At 44.4% G+C, this 8,523-nt stretch overlaps 1 non-coding gene across 1 annotated transcript; it reads left to right on the top strand.

Annotated features, from left to right (window-relative positions):
• Nucleotides 1-5,473: 5,473 nt before the first annotated feature.
• trnastop-uca (transfer RNA opal suppressor (anticodon UCA)) lies at nucleotides 5,474-5,560 on the top strand. Its single transcript has one exon. It is a non-coding gene; the product is annotated as a tRNA-Sec (tRNA).
• The last annotated feature ends 2,963 nt before the right edge of the window (nucleotides 5,561-8,523 follow it).

Raw genomic sequence — 8,523 nt, 5'->3', positions numbered from 1 at the left:
TGTGCAGTTCTTATCACCACACTGCAGGAAAGATGTGATTGCAGTGGAGTGGGTACAGAGGAGATTCACCAAGATGTTACCCAGGATAGAACACTTCAGCCATGAAGGGAGGCTGGAGGCATGTTGTTTTCATTGGATTGGAGAAGATTGAGATAGGAAACTGATCGAGGTGTATGGGGCATGGACAGGGTGAATGGGTAGCAGCTGTTAGTTGAAGGGTCAATTTTAAAGGAGAAAAACAGGAGGTTTAAAGGGGATTTGAGGAAAGGTTTTTCACATAGAGAGTGGTGAGGATCTGGAGTGGACTGCCGGTGAGGGTCATTGACATAGACCTTGGGAACCTCACAAGCTTTAAAACGTGTGTGGATGAGCACTTGAAATGTCAATATCATCCAAGGCAATGGGCTAAGGGCAGGGAAGTGAGACTGATGTAGAGTTAGTGCAGCATTGGTGGTCCAGCCTCGATGGGTTGAAGGGCCTCTTGTGCACTGTCTGATTCTCTGAATACCGTATGCTTTATTAACAGCTCTCCCCACCTGTGCTACGCACACACACCAGGTCCCTGGACTCCTGTACACCTTTCAGAATTGCACCCCCTATTGTGGATTGTCTTTCAATGTTCTTCCAAGCAAAGTGAATCACCTCACACTTCTCTGCAATGAACCTCAACTTCCACCCATCTGTCCACTCCACCACCGTGTCTATCCTTTAGGAGTTCGACACTGTCATCCTCACAGTTTACAATTCTTCCAAGTTAAAGTGGAAGTGTTACAATCTTAAAGAACATTGGTAGCCTCATGTGAATATGTTAACAGACTCCAACGATTAAACATATGATCTATCAAGTCAGGTTTTACCGTGGCATCTTGCCCTGCAATATCGCCATCAGCCGGGACCAAACCCCGAGGAGTGTCTGTTTCTTTCCTAATTGACTATTTCCATGATTCAGAGATGCCGGTGTTGGACTGGGGTGTACAAAGTTAAAAATCACACAACACCAGTTATAGTCCAACAGGTTTAATTGGAAGCACACTAGCTTTCGGAGCGACGCTCCTTCATCAGGAGATTGTGGAGGGCTCGATCGTAACACAGAATTTATAGCAAAAATTTGCAGTGTGATGTAACTGAAATTATACATTGAAGAATTGATTGTCTGTTAAGCCTTTCATCTGTTAGAATACAGTGATAGTTTCACTTCTTTCATGTGTAAATCACAAAACCTTTTTTTTTAAAGTTGCATTCTCGGGTTAGCTGTTAACAATGGTGATAGCTAGACAATGTGTTGAAGGTGTTAGCCCCCTGTGTTCTCTGTCTACGACCTGATGTTTAGATTGATTCTAATCTAAAAAGTGAGATAAAAGAGTTTTACATAAATTCATGCAGTTTTTGAGCTCAGAGTTCTACATGAATGTATGCAGTTTTTGGTGAAAGGCTTAACAGACAATCAATTTTTCAATGTATAATTTCAGTTACATCATACTGCAAATTTAGTGTGCTTCCAATTAAACCTGTTGGACTCTCACCTGGTGTTGTGTGATTTTTAACTTTGACTATTTCCAGTTCATGTGGGACGGCTGAGGCAGTTTTTCAACTTGGTTCCAGCTCAGTGTCTTCAATATATTTTCAGTTCTGACAAACCTGTATCTAACCTGTCTCAGCCTGGACAGTCACAAAGTCATAGAGATGTACAGCACAAAAACAGACCCTTCGGTCCAACTCATCCATGCTGCCCAGATATCCTAACCTAATCTAGTCTCATTTGCTAGCACTTGGCCCATATCCCTCTAAACCCTTCCTATTCATATACCCATCCAGATGCCTTTTAAATGTTGCAATTGAACCAGCCTCCACCACTTCCTCTGGTAGCTCATTGCAGTGGAGTGGGTACAGACAACACCCTCTGTGTGAGAAAGATGCCCCTTAGATCACTTTTATATCTTTCCCCTCTCACCCTAAACCTATGCCCCCTTGTTATGGACTCCCCCACCCCAATGAAAATTCTTTGTCTATTTACCCTATCCATGCCCCTCATGATTTTATAAATCTCTGAGTTCACCCCTCAGCCTCCAAAACTCATGGGAAAACTGCCCCAGCCTATTCAGCCTGTCCCTATAGCTCAAATCCTCCAATCCTGGCAACATCCTTATAAATCTTTTCTGAACCATTTCAAGTTTCACAACATCCTTCCGAAAGGAAGGAGACCAGAATTACACGCAATATTCCAATAGTTGCTTAACCAATGTCCTGTACAACATGACCTCCCAACTCCTGTACTCAATACTCTGACCAATAAAGGAAAGCATACCAAATGCCTTCTTCACTATCCTATCTACCTGCGACTCAACTTTCAAGGAGCTATGAACCTGCACTCCAAGGTCTCTTTGTTCAGCAAAACTCCCTAGGACCCTACCATTAAGTGTATAAGTCCTGATTTGATTTGTTTTCCAAAAATGCAGCACCTCGCATTTATCTGAATTAAACTCCAATTGCCATTCTTCACCCCATTGACCCATCTGATCAAGATCCCATTGTACTCTGAGGTAATATTCTTCGCTGTCCACTACACTCCAAGTTGTCATCTGCAAACTTACTAACTATACCTCCTATGTTCACATCCAAATCATTTATGTAAATGACAAAAAGTAGAGTTCCCAGCACCGATCCTTGTGGCACTCCACTGGTCACAGGCCTCCAGTCTGAGAAACAACCCTCCACCACCACCCTCTGTCTTCTACCTTTGAGCCAGTTCTGTATCCAAGTGGCTAGTTCTCCCTGTGTTCCGTGAGATCTAACCTTGCTAATCAGTGTCCCATGGGGAACCTTGTCAAACGCCTTATTGAAGTCCATATAGATCACGTCCACTGCTCTCTGCCCTCATCAATCCTCTTTGTTACTTCTTGAAAAAACTCAATCAAGTACATGAGACATGATTTCCCAAGCACAAAGCCAAGCTGTCCATCCCTAATCAGTCCTTGCCTTTCCAAATACACCTACATCCTGTCCTTCAGGATTCCCTCCAACAACTTGCCCACCTCCGAGGTCAGGTTCACCGGTCTATAGTTCCCTGGCTTGTCCTTACCACCCTTCTTAAACAGTGGCACCACGTTTGCCAACCTCCAGTCTTCCGGCACCTCACCTGTGACAATTGATGATACAAATATCTCAGCAAGAGGCCAGCAATTACTTCTCTAGCTTCCCACAGAGTTCTAGGGTACACCTGATCAGGTCCAGGGGATTTATCCACAATTATGCGTTTCAAGACATCCAGCACTTCCTCCTCTGTAATCTGGACATTTTTCAAGATGTCACCATCTCTTTCCCCACTTTCTATATCTTCCATGCCCTTCTCCACAGTAAACACTGATGCAAAATACTCGTTCAGTATCTCCCCCATCTCCTGTGGCTCCACACAAAGGCCGCCTTGCTGATCTTTGAGGGGCCCTATTCTCTCCCTAGTTACCCTTTTGTTCTTAATGTATTTATAAAAACCATTTGGATTCTACTTAACCCTATTTGCCAAAGCTATCTCATGTCCCCTTTTTGCCCTCCTGATTTCCCTCTTAAGTATACTCCTACTGCCTTTATACTCTTCTAAGGATTCACTCGATCTATCCTGTCTATACCTGACATATGCTTCCTTCTTTTTCTTAAAAAAAACTTCAATTTCTCTCATCATTTGGCATTCCCTACACCTACCAGCCTTTCCTTTTACCAACCTGTTCTTTTTGAAGGCTTCCCATTTTCCAGCTGTCCTTTTACCTGTGAACATCTGCCCCCAATCAGCTTTTGAAAGTTTGTGCCTAATATCGTCAAAATTCGCCTTCCTCCAATTTAGAACTTCAACTTTTAGATCTGCTCTATCCTCTTCCATCACTATTTTAAAATTAATACAATTATGGTCGCTGGCCCCAAAGTGCTCCCCATTGACACCTCAGTCATCTGCCCTGCCTTATTTCCCAAGAGTAGGTCAGGTTTTACACCTTCTCTAGTGTGTACAAGAAAATTTTCTGAGTCAGTATGTGGATACATACTGACTCAGAAAATGTTCTTGTACACACTTAAGAAATTCCTCTCCATCTAAACCTTTAACACTATGGCAGTCCCAGTCTATGTTTGGAAAGTTAAAATCCCCTACCATAACCACCCTATTATTCTTACAGATAACTGAAATCTCCTTACAAATTTGTTTCTTAATTTCCCGCTGACTATTAGGGGGTCTATAATACAATCCCAATAAGGTGATCATCCCTTTTTTATTTCTCAGTTCCACCCAAATAACTTCTCTGGATGTATTTCCGGAAAAATCCTCCCTCAGTATAGCTGTAATGCTATCCCTTATCAAAAACGCCACTCCCCCTCCTCTCTTGCCTCCCTTTCTATCCTTCCTGTAGCATTTATAACCTGGAACATTAAGCTGCCAGTCCTGCCCATCCCTGAGCCATGTTTCTGTAATTGCTATGATATCCCAGTCCCATGTTCCTAACCATGCCCTGAGTTCATCTGCCTTCCCTGTTAGGCCTCTTCCATTGAAATAAATGCAGTCTAATTTATTAGTCCTACCTTGTCCTGCCTGCCCTAACTGTTTGACTCTCTTCTTTTCTCAACTGTACCAGTCTCTTTCCTCACTATCTCCCTGGGTCCCACCAGTCTCTTTCCTCACTATCTCCCTGGGTGCCCCCCCCCCACCTTACTAGTTTAAATCCTCCCAAGCAGCTCTAGTAAATTTCCCTGCCAGTATATTAGTCCCCTTCCAATTCAGGTACAATCCATCCTTCTTGTACAGGTCACTCCTACCCAAAAAGAGATTCCAATGATCCAAAAATGTGAATCCTTCTCCCCTGCACCAGCTCCTCAGCCATGCATTCATCTGCTCTATCCTCCTATTCCTGCCCTCACTAGCTCGTAGCACTGGGAGTAATCCAGATATTACTACTCTTGAGGACCTCCTTTTTAAATTCCTGCCTAACTTTTTATATTCTCCTTTCAGAAACACATGCTTTCCCTTCCTATGTCATTGCTTCCAATGTGTACAATGACCCCCTGCTGGTACCTCTCCCCCTTGAGAACCCGATGTGCCCCTCATTACATTAGAGCCTATCTCAATACCAGAAACACAGCTGTTCGTGCTACATTCCCTGAGAGTCCCCTACATTTTCCAAGACATTGAATTTGTTTGAAATGGGGATAGCCACAGAAGACTTCTGTACCATCTGCCTACCTCTCCTACCTTTCCTGGAGTTAACCTCTCTGCCGACTGTATCTGCAGTTTTTCTCCCTTCCTAGTACTGCCATCCATCACACCCTGTAGCTCTTGTAAATTCCCCATTGCCTCCAACTGTCGCACCAACCAAACCATTTGACCTGATAGGATTCGCATCCAAAGACAGTTCCTGCAGACATAATCCTGAGTACTGGGTTCAAACCCCTGGCGAGCCCGCATTTCACGACTTGTGCAAGAGTACCCAATTAATTTGCCTGGATGATTCCTAGTGGTCTGGGATGCAGGCTTCAAACCTGTAGCTGTCTAGCAACAGAATGGTCCAATTCCACCTTCTAGGCGCAGCGTGAGTAGGGATTTGTGCCAGATGATTCAAGGTCACCTCAGGAGTGTTATTTATGGGTGGTACGGTGACTCAGTGGTTAGCACTGCTGCCTCACAGCACCAGGGACTCGGGTTCAATTCCAGCCTCAGGCGACTGACTGTGTGGAGTTTGCACATTCTCCCCGTGTCTGCGTGGGTTTCCTTCGGGTGCTTCAGTTTCCTCCCACAGTCCAAAGATGTGCAGGTCAGGTGAATTGACCTTGCTAAATTGCCCGTAGTGTTAGATGCACTAGTCAAAGGGAAATGGGTCTGGGTGGGTTACTCTTCGGAGGGTCAGTGTGGACTGGTTGGGATGAAGGGAATCTAAACTCTCCCTAAACACCCACATCCAACAAGAAGAGCATATCACTCTACTAAAGGCCATCTTTGCTCCTGTATAATCTATAGACCCAGAAAATAGCACTGTCAAGATTTCACAAACTAACAGAATATCTTTATCTGCACCTACAGAACAACTCTTGGATGAAGTTTGGGCAATATTTGATGAAGGCAACCAGGTTCTTACCTGATAGCTGGAAAATAAAATTAAAACAAATGGGAGTAGGAGTAAATCATTAAGGCCATTGAGCCTTCTTCACCCTACAATAAAATCATGACACTTATCATTGTGGTATTTGCTCAACCTTTCCTCATAAACCCCTCACAGGTACCAGCCCAATGAACCAATTCTGAGCTGCCTCCAAAGCAACTGCAGTCTTAAGTAAGGAAATTGAAACTGTACAAGGTGATCCACTAGGTCCTCACCAATTCCTGTGTATTTGTACCTACACGTACACTTCATTCCTCTTGCAATAAAGGTCATCATTCCATTTGTCTTCCTAATTACATGCCAAACTGCACACTGACAATTTGTGATTCAAGTATCAGAACATCAAGCATTCTGCACTATATCTCAGAACTGGGTTGAGGACCACAGGAGCATCGTATCTGAGCTAGTAGGGCCTCAGTAGTTCACAGCACTGTTGATAATTATAACTCACAATGTGGGGGTTCTATCACTGGGGACTCGATAATTCCCACTTGACCCTATATCATCCTGCATCCAGTATCGGAGTGAATCTCTCTCCAACTGGACCCTTCTCTTTAGCCTCTTCCTCTCTCTAGATATTTTAATTAACAAACCTTACATCACTTGCAATAATTTCCACTTTATTAATCCTACGCATTGCCCAATCACCATTAATGACTGATCCCTCTACACCTCCATCACTCTCAGCGCAATTGTCTGAGTCCTCTCTGCTTGGTCCTTGAAAATAACTTGAACAGACCCTGTCCAGAAGATCCTGCACCCTCCACCGCCTAACTGAATTCGTTTTTATTGTAAACAACTTATCTTTCAACTCCACATACCTCCTCCAAATAAAAGCTGTTACTGTGAATATTCACATTGACTTAGCTTTTGGGGGGTTTGTGAAAATATTCCTTGTTTCAGTCCTGCTCAGGTCCTTCTAATACTTTGCATTTTTTTTCCTCCATTACATTAATACTTGTATTCATACCAGGTTCTGCCACCTGTCTCTGACCCAAACTGAAGAATCAACTTTGATTACAATTGCCATCTTGCTTTCACCGTCCATCTCTGACCCTTCCCTTACCCACTCCTCTACCCCTAACTCTGGCTCTTACTGAAAGCAGTTCTTCAGGTGGGAGCTCTGTCTCCCATTGTTGACAGGGCCTTAACCATGTTTATGAGTCTCCTTTTACCCCATCCCCTCTGTCCCAGAAACGCAACAGAGTTTCTCTTATCCTCATCTTCCATCCCACTAGCCTCCATATTCAATGCTTCACTGTTTGTGAGAAGATTTGTAGCTCAGGTACTCGTTGCTGTGGTTCTGTTCGCCGAGCTGGAAGTTTTTGTTGCAAACGTTTCGTCCCCTGTCTAGGTGACATCCTCAGTGCTTGGGAGCCTCCTGTGAAGCGCTTCTGTGGTGTTTCCTCCGGCATTTATAGTGGCCTGTCCCTGCCGCTTCCGGTTGTCAGTTTCAGCTGTCCGCTGTAGTGGCCGGTATATTGGGTCCAGGTCGATGTGTTTGTTGATGGAGTTTGTGGATGAATGCCATGCTTCTAGGAATTCCCTGGCTGTTCTTTGTTTGGCTTGCCCTATAATGGTAGTGTTGTCCCAGTCGAATTCATGTTGCTTGTTGTCTGCGTATGTGGCTATTAGGGATAGCTGGTCATGTCGTTTCGTGGCTAGTTGGTGTTCATGGATGCGGATTGTTAGCTGTCTTCCTGTTTGTCCTATATAGTGTTTTGTGCAGTCCTTGCATGGGATTTTGTACACTACATTCGTTTTGCTCATGCTGGGTATCGGGTCCTTCGTTCTGGTGAGTTGTTGTCTGAGTGTGGCTGTTGGTTTGTGTGCTGTTATAAGTCCTAGTGGTCGCAGTAGTCTGGCTGTCAGTTCAGAGATGTTCTTGATATATGGTACAGCCAGACTACTGCGACCACTAGGACTTATAACAGCACACAAACCAACAGCCACACGCTCAGACAACAACTCACCAGAACGAAGGACCCTATACCCAGCATGAGCAAAACGAATGTAGTGTACAAAATCCCATGCAAGGACTGCACAAAACACTATATAGGACAAACAGGAAGACAGCTAACGATCCGCATCCACGAACATCAACTAGCCACGAAACGACATGACCAGCTATCCCTAGGAAACACATACGCAGACGACAAGCAACATGAATTTGACTGGGACAACACTACCATTATAGGGCAAGCCAAACAAAGAACAGCCAGGGAATTCCTAGAAGCATGGCACTCATCCACAAACTCCATCAACAAACACATCGACCTGGACCCAATATACCGGCCACTACAGCGGACAGCAGAAACTGACAACCGGAAGCGGCAGGGACAGGCCACTATAAATGCCGGAGGAAACACCACAGAAGCGCTTCACAGGAGGC

The sequence above is a fragment of the Chiloscyllium plagiosum genome, unplaced genomic scaffold (genome assembly GCF_037043375.1).
Source record: "Chiloscyllium plagiosum isolate Xiang-an unplaced genomic scaffold, Cpla_swu_hap1 HiC_scaffold_33, whole genome shotgun sequence".
NCBI lineage: Eukaryota > Metazoa > Chordata > Chondrichthyes > Orectolobiformes > Hemiscylliidae > Chiloscyllium > Chiloscyllium plagiosum.
This window is presented reverse-complemented; position numbering and strand designations above follow the sequence as displayed.